Below are 21,795 nucleotides of genomic sequence, written 5' to 3' on the forward strand. Positions count from 1 at the left end.
ATGCACACCCTTATTTGCAGCAGCCCTGTTCACATATTTGCATTTATAAATTAAGATGTTGATGTGTCTGAATTTACAGATCAAATGCAGCAAGTTTACTAGTAAAAAGTGAAAAGCTTTTTGTAGCTGCTAACTCTGCAAGCTTCGAGTGGGTTCTGCAAGTCAAAGCTTCTTAAGCATTTATTAATAGTAGCAATAAAGGTCCATCAGGTTGATAAGCATAGAGACTTCTTGTCTTCCCCATACAGCCTACAGTTAGTCATGCAAGTAGCCTTACAGAGCTGATGGGTAAGAAGGAGCAGTTTTTAATAGTCATCACTCCTTCGGGTACAACTACACTGCCAACACCTGCAATGTCTAGCGAACACCTCTGCCAACTAAAACACCTCTCTTCAGAAGAATAACTAATACTTTAGAATAACGATTAGAATAACTAATACTTCTTTGGAAAGTTGAGGATTAGGTTCATGTGTCCTAGATTAAAGCACCTGAAGGATCAAAGCCATCTTCAGCAGTTTTGAGGCTGTTGGAAGAGATGGAAGGGAAGAGAGTATGGAGTGGGTTGTTTTCATTTTAGGTCCTTTGTCAAGGCAACAGGAGGGCAATTGCAGGTTGGGGTACTGAAAAATAAACAGCAAAGCAGGTACAATCACTGACAAAAGCTCTTACAAACAGGTGCTCAGGCTGGAGGCTCCAAGCTATCAAATACTTTGTCAGATTCAGCAAGCTGGTAAATAAAGAAAAGGTTCTTCCACATAAATCTTTGGAGCTGATCCTCACAAAGAGTGCTTTCAGCCTGAGCTCCTACTTCAATACACGACGGTTGTGGGAGAGAACAGTGAGTCTTATTTACGCATCCAGCAGCAGTTTATGACGGGCACCATCTCATCTCAAGGGTCTGACATATGCATGCATCGCTGTCCAATTTGCAAATTCTTGCATCTAAAATTTTAATAAGCTCTTCATTTGATTTCTTAATGTTTTTCACAGAAAGTGAACGTTTTTCCTGGCAGAGCAGGGACTGTAAGCTCTTTTATCTGCACCCCATAAAGGGCTGGGATGTCTCTTTGAGTTTGGCCAATAATTTGAAAGTAATCCAGATTTTGTTTTTCCTGCAGGTTTAAATGAAAAGTGAATGTTTTAAGTGGAGGAGTAAGAGGTACATTGAATTTGGAAATATGACCACAGCAGCAGCAGAGCTCTGGAAAAATTCAAGGAGTTATTAAAATCTTTAAAACGCAATTGTTTAGAAATTAGGCACATAGTTTAAAAATGACATTTTGGCAAAGCTGGGTGACTTACCCATCCCATCATATATTACATTAAACCTCTGCTGTATGGCCAGTCTTAGATGGCCAACACCCAGGAGTGTCCCATGGTTGGCTCAAAACCCACCAAATGACCACACAACAGTATTTCTACCCATTGCTCATCAGCACTTGAGGACAACTTGGTGCTTGATTCTAAATTACTGGAAACAAAGGTGAATTTCTGCCCATTAAATTGTTTGGGAGTAGGTCCGAGTCCTTGGAAAGGGAGGCCACTGAAGCAGATGAGCTTTCTGTCCCATGATAGAGCAAGCATCCTGAGCTGAGCAGCTCTGAGTTTCTTAAGGCTGAGCTGCTTCTCTCACGCTGGAGGAACAGAACATCTGGTCCTAGCTACTGTTTTTCAACTGGATCATCTTGTGCCTCACTAAAATGAATGAGAAACACATGCAGGCTATATTTTCAAAAAGTTGTATTTCATTGATGCAACTAAAGTAGTGATTTTCACATGCAATTAGATACACAGATGTAGACAAGCAACAATTTACACACACAGTACATTTCCAACGAGGCCCTACGTACATTCCCATATGCTTTACACATGCGAAATAAGCACATGGTGAGGAGGCATGGGAAAGTATTTACATGTGCAATTGTATCTTCCCACAGCAATGCCTGGGAATTAGAAAGCACTAACTTAGACAATATTTTGGATGTAAAATCTGATGACACTTTCAATTCTGTTCTGCAGGCCCCACTATAAATAACAATAATTATTAATTATGATCTGCCTACAACAGCACTTCAGCAGGCACTTTGCAGATAGGCCAGAGACTAGGAGCTCAAATCACCCTTGTGTTATTGTATTTTCTAGAAGTGTTTTGGAACAGACATCAGTGTCCAAAGCCCATTAGAACCATGCTGTATGCAGACATCTCCGAAAGATTGATGAAGAGTGAAAAAATGAGGAGCAACGCCGTACACCAAGACCAAAACATTCAGGAGATACAGGTCAAGACTGTAAAAACTGTGAGATTTTTTTAATTTGTCTTTTCTAATGGTAACACATCTTGAGTCCTTTCTGAAAAACTATGTAAATGTGTTCTTTTTGAAAAAGCTACAAAACAAAGTACCACTTTCCAAAAAGGCTATTTCCTAGGCAGCAAGCTGAGTCTCTGGGAGAAGCCAGGCAGGCCAAGAGCTGGCATAGCAGCACATCTCGCCTACAGGGCCTTTCTGATCCTCTTCAGCCTCCCTGTGTCTTAGTTCTCCAGGTGGTAGGATGGGGTCTATTAGCACCTTATTACTCAAGGTATATGAAAATAAAGGCAGGGTGTGGTGGGATAAAGATGTGCTAATGGAAGTCAGTGAGAGAAAAAGTGCAGTTCTAAGAAAATACTTTTTGTCTGTTTATTCTTTAATCCCAACAACAGGCTCTTTAAAGAGCAAATTGGTCTGTGATGTGGTCTAGGACAGACCTGTAAGAACCACTGAAAGATACCCAAACCCTACTGCCATTAAAATATTTTGTCTTTTAAAGAGCAGAGAGCGTGCTGCTCCAGCTCTTGAATGCCTACTACCATGGACTCAGCACAGTGAGCTTGCTCAATCTACCAGAAGTCTTCAGTTTAAGAGAGGGAGATTTGTGGCTCACTGTGGTGACTGTGTGATGCCTTGACCCATGTAGTGATGTGGTCTTTAAAACATGCTGCAAATCTAGGAGGCACAAACATGCATGCACTAGCCACGCAGGGAGAGAGCAGTGAGGCCTCTGGAGAGTAAGACTGAGGCCAGTGGCAGGAGCTAAAGGTCGTCTTCTTGAAGCTGGGCCATGGAGATGGCATGGGATGGCCCTGGAGAGGGCCCTGGGACAGCAAAAAGCCATGGAGAGGTGAGGGACAAGTGAGGGCAGGATGCTGGGGCAGAGGGTGGGAGACAGGGGTTGGGGTGCAGGGTCACAAGTCGCAGCCGCCGAATTTCCAGCAGCTGGCTGCTGAGGGGCACGGGCCTTGCACCAGCAGCTACCTGCTCGAACCCTGGCTGAGAGCTTGCAGCAGACTTCCACTCCTTTTTCAAAACAGACCATATATGTGACCCCTTCAGTCCTTGTTTCTATTAACAGGCTAAACAAGTTCTAAGTGCCAACATACTGAAGAAGTGGAAAAGTTAGTTTATAGAAGGGAAAAAAGGGGAAGGAAAAGAAAAACAAAACCCAAGTTATTTCCACAATGTTTGCATTCCCATGTCTTAACCACAGTATTCCCAGCACGCAGATTTTTATGGTGCATCTGAAAACCAACCACAATGCAAAAGAAACTTCAAAGTGTTTAAGGAAAGGAAAGCCGAGAGGAAGAAGTGTGGAGGGAAGTCAGACAGCGAGGAGCAGAGCACGGGAACAGTGCTGGGGTTTGCTGCCTGCCTCCCAGCCAGCACCCCACTGGGCAGGGGACCCAGCAAAGCAGCGTGCATTAAGGACAGGGAGGTCCTTAGGATTCTTAATTTCAGATTTTTAGTTCCCTTGTGGCAGATTGAAATAGCAGGGCATGACCAAAATACATGTAGGTGTAACTCTACAACTGGCCCTCTGGTGAAAACAGCACAGGCCCTGGTGCTGTGGGTGTAAGAGGGGTGGGAGGAGGTGGAGGGTGATGCCCACCTTTGCTCTACCTGCTGGCTATGCTGCAGATGGAGAGGGGTGGGCAGGGGCACCTTTGGGATTACCTGGGCTATACGCGCATGGAAATGTGGAACGCTGATAGTGTGATGGACTATGTTTAATAGCCTGAAGGGATCTGTGCATGTATTTGCCATAAACCAGTATAGCTATGAACCACAAAGGCTGCAACAGCACCTACATGCTCGTCACCCACATGAGATAATTTGTTATCAATAGCATATGTCCATTGAGCGGCCTGGTGTATTTGCAGTTAATAAATTGCTTCATGGTCATGGGCTGCATATCCAGTGACTATGGGAATTAGGTTTAAACATCACCCTACCTGCTAGGTTATGATCTGTGCTGTTACACTTAAGACCTGAAGGCTCATTTCAGCTGGTGGGAAGGTCTGCACTGCCTGTGTGCGTTGAACTGCGCGGGGGCTGCAGAGTGCATTAGGGCACCCTGGCAGGAGCCTGCCTGAGCGAGAAGCAAGGAGTTGTGAGAGTTGCCTCTGCAGTGATTTCTTCTTTGAATAATACCAACATCTTCTTGTAAGTACCTGTTATCCAACATTCAAAGAGTCTGACACCAAGAAAATGGATTGGGTTTAGGAAATGTGATACTAATTAGCAGATAACTGCAAAAGACCTCTAGTCAGTTTGGCTCCTCAACAAGTGGAGCCTAAATCCAGATGAGTGCTCACAGCACTAGTAAACCGGGCTGATCTGTGCAGGAGTTACTCGGCTAACTGAAAGGTAGCCAAGTGCAGTCAAGTATATTCTAAGCAACTCTTATTTGTATTCAGGATTCAAGACTTTCTGGGAAAATTTCCCAAATTAAATGGAAAACTAATTCCTTTAAGCCACTTAGGCATGACTGACATGACGAATGGTGAAGAGGCTACCTGGAGCTGTCACTGCCCGGCCTCCCAGCTCAGCATGTTCAGCTCTGCAGCACCTCTTTGTAAATGACTGGGGTTACTGTGCTTTTCTAAAACCTTTGCTTAATCCACAGACCAGAGCAAGACTCTCAGCTGACTGGAAACAGTATAATTTTATCAAAACCAGTCAAGAGGTAGCAGGGTGCATCATTGGAGAATCTGGGCCACTGTGTTCTTGTGATTTTTTCTGTGGCTTATTTTATTGCATTACACAGTTTTTCACTTAAGGATTGTAATGCCTTTCCCTCGTGGTTTTGGATCTAGCAGCATGCATTGCTGCAGAGAGCACGTCATCAATGTGAGCACTCTGTACCGTAGTCTCACACAGGATCAATATGATTTTCATTACATTACTGTCAACTTGGCTTCAGTAAAGGTTACAGATCTGCTGTCTGGGACTTTGTACGTCTTCAGTGTAGGAGACAGTCTTTGCCGTAAAGGTAGTCAAAATTATTTGAATTTGAATATAGTGCATTGAATTAGTGGAAGCAGGCTCTCTGAAGAGCATCCTGAGCCCCCCAGCTCTGAATTTTCCTGGTGTAACCAGGAGGAGTTTCACATCCATCCTTTCCACCAGCATCACTGTGTCCCAGTTAGCACTGACACTGCATCACATCTTTGTAGGATGTCTGGATGTCTGAAACCCAGAAAGGGGACTTGGAGTGTATTTTGGGATGCACAGTGAGACCAGGAGCCTGGGTTATATATTTCCAGGGTAAATAATTGCAGCATGCATGCGTTTAGCTGTGCAGTGCATGCACTGCAAGGCTAGCACAGCTGGAATGTTACAGACTCAAGGTCGATGTGCTAGACAGATTTGCAGTTTGCACTCGAGTTTCCATCTCAGGCACGTGGGCCTAACGGCACACATGCTCTGGGAGCGCGTACCCCTCATCCATCTGGGATTCCCTGTTCAGAAATACAGCAGCTCTGAATTTCCATTTTGAGGCTCATGATGCTGCAGTGCATCGTGGCTCTGAGGCTTCCCCACTTCCTACCATCACTCCTGCTTGCGGGGCAGCATTTGAGGATAGTCAATGTGATCACCAATGCCAGCTCATATATTCCTGCAGTCCATTTTCCACCACAGCATCCTCTCCAGGCACGTGATAACAGCTGTAGTCGCTGAGCTCACAGAACGCTGGCCCAAGCAATGCTGCAGGCAGATGCTGTAGCCTACTTCCCTGCAGTGGTCCCGTCCCGGTGCGGAGCTCCTTTGCTTGCTGAGATTTTTGTCAACACCTTAGCATTATTAAAATGTTGTTTTTAAAGTCAATTTCCTTTTCTTTTCTTTGTAGTTTATAGAGTGTTGCTGAAGAACTTCTCCCAGGCTAAAATGAGGATCAGTTCCAGGTTTCCAATCATATCAACAGTAGGATCATGATTTATTTCTAAGGTGCCTATGTAATTACCCATACCCCACACACATCTCCCATTCACACTGAGTTTCCCTGTAGCTAATGAGTCTTCCCAGAGAGGAGGAGGACTGGCTGGTTCACTGAGCCCCGTGCAAATGAATGAGCTTCTAAAACAAATCCAGTCTCTTTGAAGACTGTGTGTCCCAAAAGCCGTCAGCCCTTATTGTAAATATAAATGGCTCAGTTGTCTTAAACTGATTTTATTTTTGCCAAGTTTTGCCAACAGCATCATGTTGGTGTTCTTTTTTTTTCCACTATTGTTGTTTTGGTCAAAGCGTTGATGGATTTATTTTGCCTTTATAGCTTCTGTCATCTATACCAGCATGTTTCCTATACAAGGCAGTGGAGCCAAACTTACAGCCCCAAAAGATAATACAAAATATTTGGATATCTGGATCCAACCCACGCTGGAAATGTGTGGAGTGGTGAGTATGTTTTGAAATTATGAAATGCTGCCTTAGCTACCAAGCTTAAGTTAAGTTTCTTTGCTGCACACCGATGGAAAGAGCTCTGTCAAGCAAAAAGCATGTTCGGATATCTCTGTGGGATTACAGTTTTGTACAACTGGGCTGTACATTACAGACAAGTGAAGCAAAACAGTACTTCTCTGGGGACCTCGAAAAGTTCAAAGGGACCACTTGGTAGCCTCATAGAGTAGCCAGCTCGACAGCAGCCCTGTTGGTATGAGGTAGCTCAGCTCTGGGTTTGAGAGTGAATCTCACCACAGGACCACGGCAGCTGCTGAGCAGGGTGCAGGCTGCGGACAGACCACGTGCAGAGCAGCTTGGGGCTGCTGGTGTCCATGCAGTCTTTGAACTCTGTCTGAAGCGAGCTGTGCATCGGCCCCCAGCATAAATTAGAGCAGCACAGAGACTGTTATAAATTACAAGATGGCTCTAGCCCCAGAGGCAGGCACACATCTGGCCACACTCCCATCGGGGGAGCAGTGCTGGAGGTATTTGCTTGGCTCTGTCTCGCAGTCGGACTTCCCTTCACTGGGGTGATCGTCTTGGGTCTGGTTATACCAGGGTTAGGGTTCTTGAGCTATGAGAGCTGGGAAGTCATTTCTGTCTTTTCTGGACATCATAATCATGATAGAAAGTGTTCTTAGCTTGCATGCCTGGCTTCTTGCCTGCGTTGAGCTCACTGACCAGCTTCTCCCAAGAGGGATCACCCTTGTGTCCCCATCACCAGCAGCTGTCTTCTGGATTCCTTGAAAAAGGAGCTGCCCCAACAGTGGCTTCTTTTCCTCCTAGTGTGAGGATCAAACCCAGAAAAATCGTATTCAGTTCCGATCCAAGTAATGTGCAGTCTGAGTTCAGACACCTTCTGCTGACGTCGTGGAACCTTTGCGCTGGGCCACGCTTAGCAAAGAGGCTGGAAGGAGGGCAGATCACCCAGAACAGCAGCCTTTTGCATCCTCCTGCCCTCCCTGTGCAGTTGTGAGAACAGAGCAAGCCCTTTATGGGGCTTTATAGTTAGCCCAACTGACTGATGAATTTTCGCATTGCTATGAAACACTTAATTCACTCTGCAGGTAATTTGGCTACTCCTGAGGATGAAAACCCTTTTAAGTATGCTTCCCCATGCACAGTTCATGTGGGGAAAGAAGAGCAAAGGACAGTGCTTCGCAGCCTGGGTGCTCACCTTCACTGGTGAGCAATGAAACCCCTGGCCAGAGCACTGGCAGTGCACAGCTCTGTTTCCCCTATGAATTAAGCAGTAATGAGCCTTTACACTGGCTTTCTGCTCAGGAGCAAAGTTCACCCTGTCATTTCAGTGCCTCCCAATATCCCAAAATTCTTCAACTGGCCGAGAAATGATGTGGAAAAAATGGGTAGAATTGTCTTTGCTCTATGTTCACATATATTACTATAACTTTAAGTTATTTAAGCTAATGTGTCTCCTTTTATAAGTGTAATACTTAACATCAGAGATTACTTTGGATGGTTAAGTGTTTGAGGTCTGGATAAAATGCCCTTACTGATGGAATCTGGTCAATCTGAGAGCTAGGCTCAATCCCCATCCCAGATGCCTTAGAGATGCTGCTGTAAATGCCTCCTGTGCTAAAAAAAAAAAAAAAAAAGGGAATATGTTTCCAAGAAAAGGAAACATGTTCAGTTTCTACCTTCTCAGCTTCATCAGCTAGGAAATGGGGTTTTTCACACAAAGACCAAGTCACTGACTTCTGGACTACACTCTGCAGTGGATTTTGGAAGACAGAATATGTTAATTTTAATAACAGAAGTTTTATAGATGTGCTTAAGTATTTGCAAGTTCACTAAAAATATTATACAATGGTTTTCAGAAACAGCATATACTGAATGAACAGTAATAATGATAAAGTATTAGCAGTGACAGATTATTCTGAAATTTTCAGAGTTTTGGGGAGAATTTTTTAAAAAATTGGGCTTTCCTGATGAGGGCCTGCTTTTATTCCACCACTGCACTGGCTGCCTGGTGGGAAATGGAAGTTGGGAACTGGATGGGCCCATTTGTCTCCGGAACACAAAATGTTTTGGTAGTACGACATCTCCCAGTTCTCCTGACCATCTCCCAGTTATTTTTCCTGGAATTAAGGCTTATAGATAAAAAGGAGACATGTTGAGGAAATCAGACAGTTTTCACAAAAGACCGATGAAGTCAATTACAGAATATTTTCAGCTCATAACTGCAGACATCTGTGTGAGATAAATACCATCAGTATACATGCATGTAGTGCATGTGGCCCTATAGGATACCCTCGGTGTCAGAGGACAGTGCTAGCAGTTGCTTGGCCATTCTTGTGTTATTTTTACAATCTCTTCCATTTGTTTCGTTACAGTTCTGGGGCTAGATTTAGCTGCCAGCAAGTCTTGTACAATTCAGCTGACTTCAGCAGAGCTGCCTGGGAAAGCAAATTTGGGCTGTTTGTATTTGTTGTGTGATGCTGTGGAGTCCCCCAGATGAAAGGTGCTACAGAGGTATGAAAAAATGTGCTTTCTTTTAAAGTGCTAGGGTGTGTGGAGTGGGTTGCAGGACTGTGCATGGCTATGTCAACCTGGGGAGTACAAAGTGGCTTCCCATATGGTCAGTTTTTAGGATTTCTCCTGTTTCAAATCTGCATAAATGGCCCACTCAAGGAGGCCCAACTATTAAAAACAGCTGACAACAAAAAAGGGGGAGGTGAACGCCAAGCAAGCAGCAAGTAAACTATGTAACTGAGCTGACAGATGGCAAATTAATGTTGTCAAATAGAAAGAAGTACATAAAGCTAAGGAGCACTATGACCAGATTGCTTTCTTGCACATGAAGTCTTTAATCATATGGATATCCTTGCTATTTTTACTCTAATGAGATTGGGAAAGAAAAATAAGACTGAGGCATCAAATTAAAGATGAATTTGCTCTGAATCCACAAGAAATTGAAGACCTTGCAAAAACAAGAAGAATTATTTGCCAGGCAAAATTAGTGTCACAGATGAACTTGTTTGTGCTTCTGAATTTTGACATGTTTATTTTATTGGTGATATTGCTATAGTGAAGGAGCATAATAGCCAGTGTAGGTAAGCAGTCAAAAGAAGTCTAGTGAAAACTGATGTTTGTGGAACTTTTTGCCCTCAAGCAAAGGAAAAGAAAAAAAGAAGGAAAAACAAAACAGAAAAAACATGTCCGTTTTATGAAACATCTTGATGACATGCCAGTGAGCCAAGTACAATAACATAAAATAAGAGATGCATTTGGCCCATTGTGAGTTTTATTGTAAGAATATGAGTTTACTTTGTTGCATGGATTTCTTTAATGAAATGAGCATCATGAAAAGCATGAGGATGGCTTTTAATCAGGAGGTTAACATGGGCTCTGACAACTATTAAGGTATTCACACCTCTGATTAAAGGGAGAATCGGCCTGTATCTGAGCAAGGAGCTCAGTAAACAAATACATCAATCATGGGAAAATATCCCCCAGTATGTGTGTGGTCAGAGCAAGCCAGCCAAGGCACTTAAAAGGAAGCAATTTTCCTCAGTGCTTGGAGGTAGGTAATATAAAATAATCCATAATTAAGTGTAATCGTGGCTTATCAGACCTTTCTAGGGCTGTGAGCATTGTGGTTAATGTTTAACATCTTACATTTGCTATAAGCTTTCTCTGATGCCATTTCATTGATACTACGAGCCCGTTTTATTTGGAAGTGGCAAATGTGACAACTGTGCCTGGAGGCCGGATTCGTAACCGATCATAATCAGGATTGCCACAGCGAGCTCTAAGACAATGCGGACTGGGTCCTCTGCTGATAAACAAGTGGGTCTGCCCTGCTGAAGTCAGTGGAGCCAACAGAGCAATCCAAGTTACGTGTAAGAGCCTGGCCCAGAAATTATGCTTCTGCTGTGTAATGGCCAGAGCCGAGTCTGTAAGTCTTTCTGTTGACTTAAGCGACGAGCTGCTTCAAGCCCTTTCTGTCTAAGGGCAGGAGTGAGTTTGCTGGCAGAGGAGGGGTGTGTGGTGCCTGCCACCTGTAGAGAAGTGCTTGCCCTGCTCTTCTTGCCCATCAAACCAGGAGCAGCCTCCTGGGGGCCAGCCCTGAGTGGAACAAGATCCTCAGCTCGAGAGGTGCCAGAGCACGGGGTGAACAGGGCCGTGGTGGCCAGGCTGTTTGCTGGTTTGTCTTTCTTGCACCAAAGATGTCTGGTGAGCCCCAGCCTACCTACCACGGAGCGCAGAGCATGCGTCTGGCTTTACAAAGTGGTTTTAAATTAGCAAAGTGTAAAGACATCTCATTGCTCCGCATCCCATCGCTCTATTTTCGCGAAGTTTCATGGAAAGGGGACAATGCATGTCCTGCGTAGGCAAGTTGTCCTTTCATGAAACCAGCACTGGATAGACAAGGAATCAGGAAGGGAAAGCAATGCTCAGCATGTGTGGTTTTGAGTTGGCCCATGCCAGACCCAGGAGGTGATGCCAGGAGCAGGGCTGGGCTCCGGCCCCATGCCGCGACCTGGCGAGAGGAGGAGGCAGCCCTGGTGTGAGAAGGGAGACCTGGTGCCACATCCAGCAACAGTGCAGCAGCTTTGCACACTTCATCAAGCATGTTCTCAAAGATTTTTTTTCAATGGGGTACAAATTATCATATTTTCAGATAATAGCAGATACATTTTGCTGTGCATGGCCAACCAGCAGCAATAAATCACAAAACAAACCTTACCTGTTCACCCATTTGGACAGGATATTTTTAGCAGAAAGAGTAAAGGATTGGAGGCAGATTTGGGATGCTCTGGCGAACCATTCTAAGCTGATGACTACAATCAAGTGCTACCAATGCTGGGAGAGTTGTTTTACTTCACTTTTGCACCAGTGATGTATAACATCTCAAGCAATAACATTAGCTTTTAATAAACCAATTCCTTCAGGAGTGATGTATGGAAATGCCAGTATTCAGGATTAGCATATCCTTATAGAGAAACATCCAGTCCAGTAAGCCTTGCCAAAGGGCTAAATGCTAAAATCTCAATCCAACCCTAACCAGGGTCATCAGAGAGGCCTGTGACCCTGGGGACTTCTTAAGAATGCTCCCCAAAATATCAGACTTCTCCCATACCATTTAAAGAGACAGTTTTAAGACCAGGGTTAGGCGTGCTTTTCAGAACTGCTGTTGTACATTAAGTATGAAACCTTTGCTTCAGAGTAACTCTGTAGATCTTTTTTGTAGTGTCTCAGCATTTAGCTAAAGCTGAACCAAGTTTTGCATGCAGAGATTTTTTTTTTTTTTCCCATTTCAGAAAGGAATCCAGTTTGGATCTAAGTGGGAACTCTTCATTAATCAAAACATTTCACTTTAATACTGTCAAGTAAATGCTTTTATGTACTGAGATGACATTTAGATAATTTAATTTATAATCTTTAAGAGTGAAAAACACCATCCTGGAAAAAAATATATAGTTCACTAAAATAAAAAAAATACCCAGTATTAACTTTGATGAGAAAATTGGAGAAAATATGCTGGGGAGGGGAAACAATTTGAAACAGTTTCTTTGTTGAACTGAAAAATGGGTTACTCCCAGCTCCCCTGTTCAGCTAGCTGGGAGAATATCTGTTGACTGTTTTTCAAACCTGCGCTCACGGCTTTATGTTTCAATGCTCTTTCCCAGTTTTTCATCCAGGCCATCATATTTTCCAGGTCCCTTTGAATTCAGACACATCTGGACTTAGGCAAGCCTCCTTCATTTATTTTCGCTCTGCACTTGCTGAGCCATGCCAGCACTTTCTGTGAGCGTGTGCATGATTTGCAGGGTCTGAGGCTGCAAGTGCCGAGCACCTTCCGCAACCCCCGGGATCCGTGACTCCCCGCAGTGCTGGGGGATCTGCGCCTGATCCTGCAGCACTGGGTTTCCATGAAAAATTTCCACCCTAAGACTGGGAATCGATGCAAGCATTTGGAAAGGGGGGAACAGAGCCAGACCCACGGTATGGGCAGGCTCCCCTCTTAGGGGCTGAGCTAATCCAAGTGCTTTGTTTTAAGCAAGTCCTGTTGCAGCTGGCTTGTTTTAGGCACGTGCTTAGGTAGTTTGTGAATCAAGGCTTTGGGTTTCTCAGGACAAGGACTACTCTCCCCACTCTGGGAGAGCCTGCCAGGGTCGAACACAGTGGGAAAATGTTTCTTGGTCAGGCGTCAAAGGCTGAGCACAATCCTAATAACAAGAAGCAATTTGCAAGCAGCAGAAGTCCACCTGCTGTCCCCAGAGGTGCAGTACAAAGGTCTGGAGGTAATTACCTGTGTCCCAGATGACAAAACCTGGAGAAGGGCCTGGGAGGTCTCAGCCATCCCCTACTTGCCCCTGGCCAGAGGGACCTGTGCCCACCTGGCACCTGCCTGGTAGCCCACTGTGGCTTTGTCCAGTGCTCCAGGGAGCAAATATGATCTTACAGACTGCAAATATAAAAGCAGTTAATAGATAAAGTGTTTGCTATTTCTTTGGCAAAGAGAACAGCTACAAAGGAAACACCGACAATCGTTTTTTTTGTTTGTTTGTTTGTTTGTTTTTTTAAGGTGGCTGGATGGGAACTGGAGGTCTGTCACAAAGACGCTTCTTTGGCTTTGATTTGACACGAGATTCTGGTCGGTCCAATGGAATTTCAATGCTATAGCCAAATATAACATCAAATAATGAAAAACTTCAATGGTAAACATTAACACAAACAGGCATCAAGTATATTAAACATCTTTTAGAATGCAACAGGCCAAATCTGCAAATTGGGAACAGGTCCCTGAGCTGGCACACTATAAAAGCAGGCTTCAGTTTGCCATCTCCAGGACCTGTGGATGGAGTACAGTGTATATCTGGGTTAGACTCCATTACGTGTTTAAATTAAGCTCTGTGTAGCATTGATTCAGCTATTTATCTTGGCTACAAGGAGTTGGTTTTCAACCATGGGTGCCTTAATGGGATGCCCCTTGTCCAAATCTGCGTTATGGGGTTTAAGTGCTTGTTTTGTAAGTCTGGCTACCGAGGTCAGTGGCTCAACCCAAGCCTTGCAAAGCCAATATCGAAAATGGGGCCGATTTTTTTTCAAAGGCAGGGACCTGCAGTGTGTGTTTCTCCACCTGAAGGAGTCTTTGAGTCTTTCAAAAGTGCAAAATACCCTGCAGCTTCCAGGTGATGCAGCCTGGTGGTGTGGGTGCAAGGGGCTGGCGGCACCTTCCCTTCCCCGTGGCACACTGCCTGCACGGTGCCCGCTGCACTAACTGCAGTCATCTGGGGTAGTCACCCTCACTTCGAGGGCCAGAAACTGGCCAGGTCCCCATTGTCTGAAACCAGCTGCACCAAAGCAAACCCCCAGACTAGCATATCTCAAGCTCTGCCCTGCTGAAATGGACTCGTTCTTTTCCCTTTGGTTGCAAAGACTTGGAGCGGTGGCTACCACACATGAAGGTCACAGGGCTTAGTGCTAAATGGCATCAGACAGGGTTTGGCTGTGCTGTTTTGCAGGACACTGCATGGGTCATGTTTTACCGTGTGGTTTGCTAACCAGGAGTCTGATGTTGGAGGAGAGCAGTGGATCGAGGAGTGGTGCTTCTGCTCTTCCCAGACGTGCCCACAGGTAAGCAATAAACGACACAACAAATATAAGGAGGCCCACCAGTTAGTATCTGCCATCAAATGATTTCTTAGCTGCAGACCTGATTCACGTGTGAACCCTCCGTAGCATGCAAAGGCACATACGTGTCGCCTGAGCATTGTATCCTTCTGTAGGCAACTGGGCTGCAGCCCAAGTGCCAGCTTCCAGCGAGGTTATTTTCCCTACTTTGATTTATAATTACTGATCACATGGGAGGATGGAGAGGAAAGGCCTGAGTTTTTTTGTTCCTTGTTTAATAATTTAATTTGTATTCTGATCTTCAAATCCCAATAGCACCATGTGAAGTAGAGAAACTCTGCAGGGGAGGGGGGAGGAGGAATAAAGGAGGGAGCCAGGGCTTTCTATTTCCATATGGTGAGCCTCTCCTCCTCGTGATCACAGCTTGTCATCTGTCTTCTTTTAAACTTCAGATCCTGTGTAAAAATCTTCCCAGCAAAGAATGGGCAATAAATGTGACACAAAGACAGTCCAAGTGAAGAGATTACATGGGTAGTCATGAAGCAGAGTTTTATTAGAGTGTTTCTTTACGTACAGGCATGGACACGAGCATTCACAGCCCCAGGAATGGTGCATTGCCGTAGGGCAGGAGCCAGGCATGGCTGTTACTGACATTCTGGGGAGATCTGCCTGTATATCCCCTTGCATTTACTTGGCAAATGGAATAGTGTGTGCCTTTCTTGTAGTTCAAATTGTGTTTGGATTTAAAGGTCAGATTAAACCATGCTGATTTGCCTGGTCTTGGATCTGGTGGCCAGCACAGCCTGTGGAGCTGCTGCACTGCCAGCGCGAGCGTGCAGTGCTTGGTGGTAACATCCCACCAGCACAAGGGAAGAAACTGTCCTAGCTTAGGTCTGAGACTTTCTCTAAAGTAAGGGTGCTGTTGTCCTGTCTTGCAGGCACAAAAGAACAGAATCACCTTGCACCTGCTTTTTGTGTTGCCCGAGTTTTGCTCACATACAACATGTTTGAGCATTAATTCTATAAAGTTGCTTTGAATGAACTGTGATTTTCTTAAAAAGTAATGGTCTGTAATCTTAGTGCAATGTCAGCACTTCTGCATCTCGTTTTCATGCATACCCTACAGTTACTTAGTGTGCAGCACAGTGCGGGTGCAGGTGTGGGTGGGCAGGGCTTGAGGACAGCCCTCTCTGCAGCTCGTTTGTCGTGAAAGCTCAGGACATAGTCAGGATGATTTCTTCCAGAAGTCCCCATGTTCTTCCTCTTGCTGAGAAGGGTCTGCTCTTTCAGAGAATGATGGCTCTCTCCAGTCTAGGGCCATCACCTCTTTCTCTCCATCCCATAGCCGTGCTGTGGAGAAGACGTGGAAGACAGAACCGAGAAGTGCAGTGGACGCACAGAGGTGGTGCAGCTGCAGTGTCCAGCACACTGCCCAGCCCGGATTCGGCCGATGGTGCATCAGTCCACCCAAGTCCATCCAGGTGATGTGCTGTGGGTACAAAAGCTATTTATTTTCTGAAGCTCCTGTTAGAAGCTGGAGCAGGGCTGCTGCACGGGGCCCTCCCAGGGGTTAGCAGGTGCCTCCATTCCCTTTCCCTTCTCATTTGCGTGCTCTCAAACAACAACATCAGGTCACCCCTGTGCAAAACCTGCTGCGTGCAAACACAGGTCTCTGCCCTCCCAGCGAGGACATGAGACTGCAGAAACCACTGCAGGAAGCCCAGTGGCTGGACGAGCCACGATGAGCCACATTGCCTTGGGCTGTGCCAGAGTTTCCCGATGTTACCGCTCTGTTCGGATGAAACATTATACAGAAAGATACAGGCAAAGCATTATGCTCACAGCCTTTGCCAACAAGTTATGTTTTAATGTAATTTAACTGTAATCTCAGAGTGTTTTTGTTAGCTATAATTAGTAAAATATGTCTGTTTTCTGTGTTCCTTGAAGACGTCTGAACTCCTGCCAGTTCCCTATAGTTTTCCTGACATGCAGTGTAACAAGCAGACCACCAAAATGTATTTACCAATAACTGTTTATTTACATTCCATGAAATCTAATAACATTTGCTGCCTTCATTCGGGATAAATGCTGGCCAAAGTGTAAAGCATAAAAAATAAACATTGACTTAATTTCTAACTCAGTCCACAGAATATTTTATTTTTGCTCAATTTGCCCCGCCTGTTAGCATTTTGGCATTTTGCTGTTTGGAAGTTGAAAAAAAAAGTTGAAAAAGTTCTGTAATGTATCTTCCTGTTCAGTCCAAAACCTTGCAGGGGTTTCCTGGACATTTTATTTTTCATTTCTAAAGTCTGCACGACGTTGGTATTTCATTTCTTTGTTTTCAGCTCTCGCAAGCATTGGAAACCATATTGCAGAGAAAATGTCCAGGGCACTGAGCAGTGACGGTGGTTGGTGTTGCACTGGTGCCAGTGTAAAGCACTTCTCACTATCCAAGAGTCATTGGCTTTGCTGGTGTAAAAATAATCAGAATTAGGTCTGTATCTTGTTACTAACCAAGCCTGCTCTTGTTCAAGAAAGTGCAAGTGAGGGCAGGATTGTCATCTCGGATCTTCAGCAGGTTCCTCTCCTCCCGTTTCTGGTTTTGTTTATACCAGCACATGCTTTCTCCGAGCCCAGCACATTCAGATGGCATGGGGAGGAGAGGTCACAGACAGCAGCTGTGGGAGGGATTCGCAGCTGGCAAAATCTGATGCAACCCCGTTCATGTCAGCGATGCACGGCCCTCACCCAGCCAAGGAGGGGCTGGTGTTTCTGCGTGGCTCTGTCACGCCGATGTGCTCACCCGGGAGAGTGTGAGTGCTCATGATGAGCAAGTGCTCGTCTCTGAGAGCACCATGGGACCATGACGAGATGGGTTTTAGAGGGAACCGGAGTTCACGAGTCGCCTGAGCTGATCTGAGCGATGTGCAGCAGACAGAGAAGCTGAATGCAACCACATCCCCTCCTAAAGCCTGGACAGCTGCAGCTGCAGCATGCTTGAAGACCTCATCCATTTGGCGGCGGTTCCTGCTCCTCCAATGCTGTGACAGCGCCCAGAGCCTGCTATCACTGGGCTGCAGCCTCTCACTTGCCTCGAGCTGTGCATGGAGCACAGAGATGGGATGGCCCTAACATGTCTGCAGCCATCACTGGGCCTTGGTCCCACCCAAATGACCATCCTTTGCAAATTCACCAGCATTCTTCCGGGCATGTGGTCTGGGGTGCCTGTCACACCGTCAGGTCTGATGTCCCAGCACCAGGGTGCTTGGAGGCTCATGCCCTGGCATCTGGGTTCATCACGCTGACTGCAGGAGGGGACGAGGGGTTGCAAATCCCCTGCCCCACATTGTGCTCAAGCCACAGCTGAGGAGAAGCCAAATCCTCTTCTGGGAGAAGAAGAAGAGATGAACTCAGGAAATCAGGTCTGAGAAATCTCAGCAGTGATTTGGACAGGCAGTGCTGTGCCTCAGCTCTTCATGGGGAGATAGTCCCTCTTCCAGGGGCGCATATACTGTCACTGCTGCATGTGCACCTAGAGGAGCCCGCGGCCCCACGTGGCACCATGGTACTGCTGCAGCTTTGGAGAACTCGTTTTTAAAGCTGCTTCTCAAGAAGCAACCTCCACATCCCTTTGTATCTTATTTAATTGGTATTTTGTTACGGCAAAGCCCACTTGCATTTTTCTAGATGCTTTCAGTTAAGGAGCTCCGTGCACTTCAAGCTAACAAGTTAAGCCTCAGAGCAACAGAGTTGTCAGGGAAATGCTGAGCAGCCCCGTCCTGTGATGGAGACTGTAGGAGACCTTCTCAGCTCCAAGCTTCCAAACTGCCTTGGGCTCTCTCGTTTCTGTACTCACTTAAATTGAGGGTAAAACTTTCCCTGACTTCAAATGGGAGCAAAATTTGAAAGATCTGGAAGGACTTCTTGGAAAAATCCCAGGCTCAAAGATAATACAAGTGAAATTCAAAAGCCAGCCCAAGCAAAGGCAGATGTTGGTGTGGGCTGAGGAGCCCGTCCTGTTAGCATCTCCCTCTGAACACGGTAGTGGTGACACATTGCTTTTTTCTCCTGACACATTCTCCATCTACCCAGGCTTCTGACAGAGCTCAAGCATAGATCCTTTGGGATAACAAAAATGAGAAAAAAAAAAAAGTTAATTATTGGTTGCCCATTTTTGCCTTCTCTTTGCATTTCTGGGTTCCTGTCATTTTCTTCATTCAGCTTTCCTGTATGTAAGACTTGTGTTGTAGATGGTTAGATAGTTGTGGAGTGGAGGAAGGGAAGGGTTCATGATGCACTAAAACAATCAGAAGGTTTCTGTCCCGCCGGCTGCACTCAGTAGGCACTATATGCTGCAGCATTTCTTCATTGTTCTGGTAGGATGCTTGGAAATTGAGCTGTAAATAACCCAGCAAATTGTTTACCACTAAAAGCATGTTTCCAAAAGCTTTCGAAAAGGAGCACAGAAGACACGACATGATTTGGGGGTGACGCAAACAAGCCCCGCATTGGGAGGCTTGGCTCTGGCCGTGGTGGGAACTCCTTGGTGCACGCGCATCGCGCCTGTCCCACACCCATTACCCAGATCCGGATCAGAGGTGGCTCAGCACCAGCCCACTTGCTCAGCCGTCACCGAAGCCCACGCCGGGCTTGGCCACTCCTGGCACCAGTTTCTTCCATGTGACCCAGCCACCAGCCAATCACCAGGGCCGGTTTTGAATGTTAAACGCTGCTGTAAAGCAGCCCAGACAAGCTAGAGGCCAAGAATGTTTTCCGGAGATAATTATAAATACTGGAAAGCGAGGGAAAAAAAAGAGAGAGAGAGAGAGAAAATGAGAAAATTGGGATGTGCTGACAGAAAGCAAAACCAGAACAAAGTGTTTTCACCCCCTGTTTACAAACAAGCAGTCTCGCAGCGGTTACTGGGCTTAGCAAAGACACAGCTTTGGAGTGGGAGAGGAAATCACCTTAGGACTTTTGGACCGCATTAAAATTTTTGGAGACAAAGGCTGAAAATAACAAACAAGCCCAGCAAATGACAAAATTCCTCAGCAGAAGGAACATTTCCTCCAACATGGGGAGCTACGGATGGGACTGAGTGCAGTCCCTAAGCTGCTAGTCATCAGATGCTTTGTTACAAATTGTGGTTCTTCCTAATTGAGGCTGGACGTTTTTCAATTTGCTCTCCATAAAAGCAGCAGAAACCAGTGGTGACAATCTGGGCCCGCTGATGGTGGTGGGAGTGTCACCATAAATGTCAAACAGGCTCGAGCTTGCACCCACGGTTTGACTTTTGGCATTTTAGGGCCGTGGAGCGTGGTGGGAGGCTGGGTGCTGAGTCCATTTCTTTCGTAATTTGGGGTTGGGGCTTGTTGAAGAAGTGCGCTCTCCTCGTGAGACACCTGCTAGTACGGGCTGCTGCTGCTCAGCTTTCTGCTAGCCATTTACTTGTAAATACTGCCCACATTTCCAGGCATTTCCTGAGTCTGGTGTATGGAAGTATTTCGGTGCATAGAAAAACGTTAAGCCAACTGTCTTTTTTTGCAACATGGCAAAAGCAAAGTAGTCCACGAACATTGAGCTGTTCTAATGTATTGAGGTTCGTTGGGATTGGGATAGGCTCTTGGCCTCGTTCCACTCGGGACCGAGATTCTTGGAGGAGGCGCGTGGAGGGGCCGGGAGGTCGCAGGGCTGGGGCTGCTGCTGCCCCCGGCCGAGCCCCGGCGAGGTCTCCTCGGGAAGCATTCGGCAAAGGAGGTGGAAAAAGTAGGTCAGGCTCTGCTCACAAACGCACCACTTACATGCCGCCAATTCTAATGAAATTAGGGAATGAATCAGTGTTAGAACCTGGGCAAAGGAGATCAAAACTTGGTTGAACTCTCATAGGGAGAGAGAGTCCAGCTGTAGCTGCTGCCTAGTCGGTGTCTGAAAAAAGCTGTAGAAATGAAGTAAAATAGACCTATGTGTTCTTAGAGGGAAAAAACAGCGAAAGCAAGGGGAAAAAAAACAACCACCTTCATGCAGCATTCAGGGCAGGCATAGCCCTGGAGCCTCTCCTTTTTGGTACCCCCACCACTGTACATCTTGTGTACTTCTTTCTCCCTCCTTCCAACAGCCCAGCTATTTTACGGTGACTTATTTCACAATCAAAAGCTGCTTTGCAAAAAAAAAAAAAAACAAAACACAAAATAAGACCCAAAAAGCCGCCTGACTCATCCAAGCAGGACCCAGTCAGTTTGGATACAGAGTGGGTTTAGGGAGTAGCTGCGGATGAGCATTTCTGGGATGTCGTTTCAGCCCTGACCAAAGTCACTTTTTTTTTTTTTTAAAGTACCCCGACAATTAGTGGTAAAAGGTCACTAGTAAAAATGAGTTTTGTGGTTTTGCAACTTTGCATTAAAAAAACCACCACGCTTCTGGCACCGCGTCTCCTGGTTGGCAGCCTTTCCGCAGAGTGAATTGAATAAGCATGCAGGCTGAAAAGCCCGTTCACATCGGTCCCTCTAGGTCAGGGTTGCGTTATGTTAGCAGGGTGTTGGGGAGTTTGTGTTGCACCTGCCTGAATACAGCTGGTGGGAGAATTGGAGCAAGCAGAGGTTTAATTTTCCCTTAGTCCCAGCCTCTCACCCTCCGTCAGCCCTGGAATGTATCATTTGCAATTAAAATCTAATGAAATCAAATTGTGAGATCATTTCAAAGTTACTGACCTAGCGTTTAACAGGTTGTGAATGTTTTTACAAAGGCTGAGGTGGTAGAAATATTTTATTCCATATTCTTTATCCTTCAGAGACCTCAGAGTAATAAACAATTAAGTTGAATCCAAGCTAACTGTGGATAGCACAAATTGGCTTTTATGGGGTGTCCAACGCAGCTTTTTTCTGTGCGCTCCTTAGGAACTGGGACCCAGGCTTGAGGCATTATCAGAGGTGATGAAAGCAACTAAAAATTACAGTTCCACTTCCTGTTTTGCAATGAGAAATGATACCAAATACAGCCTGGAAAGGATCCACAACTGTCATTGGAAGTTTTTGAGATCTTGCATCTCCAGAACATCCCAACTGACTTTATTGCAGGCAAGCATGTGGGGAGCAGGTGCCTTGTTAGCGCTGCTTGGCCCTGTCCAAAGCTTCCTTGAGCTGCGTGGAAGCAGCAACAAGTTGTTGTGTCAGGTGTTGAACTTTCAGGCCTGGTTTCTCATGGATTTTGTCTTTCTTTTGGTGTCTCCCCACCTTCCTGTCTATCACACAACCCAGCTGCCTTCCTCTGTGGGAGAACCTCAAGTGTAATTGCATCAAGGAGGTTTCTCAGTGGGATATTTTTACCAAAAAATGACTGTGCCAATAACCAACCCAGTCCATCTTTGGACTGGTTCCGGTCTAGACATGAAATTATGTTTTCTAAAATGTTGTTACAGAAATGTAATCCATTTTTTCTTCTT

General features: G+C 45.6%; 1 long non-coding RNA gene across 1 annotated transcript in view; it reads left to right on the forward strand.

The window, feature by feature from the left end:
- Positions 1-21,425, forward strand: part of LOC121077873 — a 251,161-nt gene extending 229,736 nt beyond the window's left edge. The window contains exons 8-14 of the long non-coding RNA XR_005824342.1: positions 2,143-2,297; positions 6,166-6,263; positions 6,589-6,710; positions 9,110-9,248; positions 14,249-14,360; positions 15,703-15,838; positions 21,251-21,425. This is a non-coding gene — a long non-coding RNA (uncharacterized LOC121077873). The remainder of the gene's footprint in view (positions 1-2,142; positions 2,298-6,165; positions 6,264-6,588; positions 6,711-9,109; positions 9,249-14,248; positions 14,361-15,702; positions 15,839-21,250) is intronic.
- The last annotated feature ends 370 nt before the right edge of the window (positions 21,426-21,795 follow it).

This window comes from Cygnus olor, chromosome 14 (assembly GCF_009769625.2).
Source record: "Cygnus olor isolate bCygOlo1 chromosome 14, bCygOlo1.pri.v2, whole genome shotgun sequence".
Classification (NCBI taxonomy): domain Eukaryota; kingdom Metazoa; phylum Chordata; class Aves; order Anseriformes; family Anatidae; genus Cygnus; species Cygnus olor.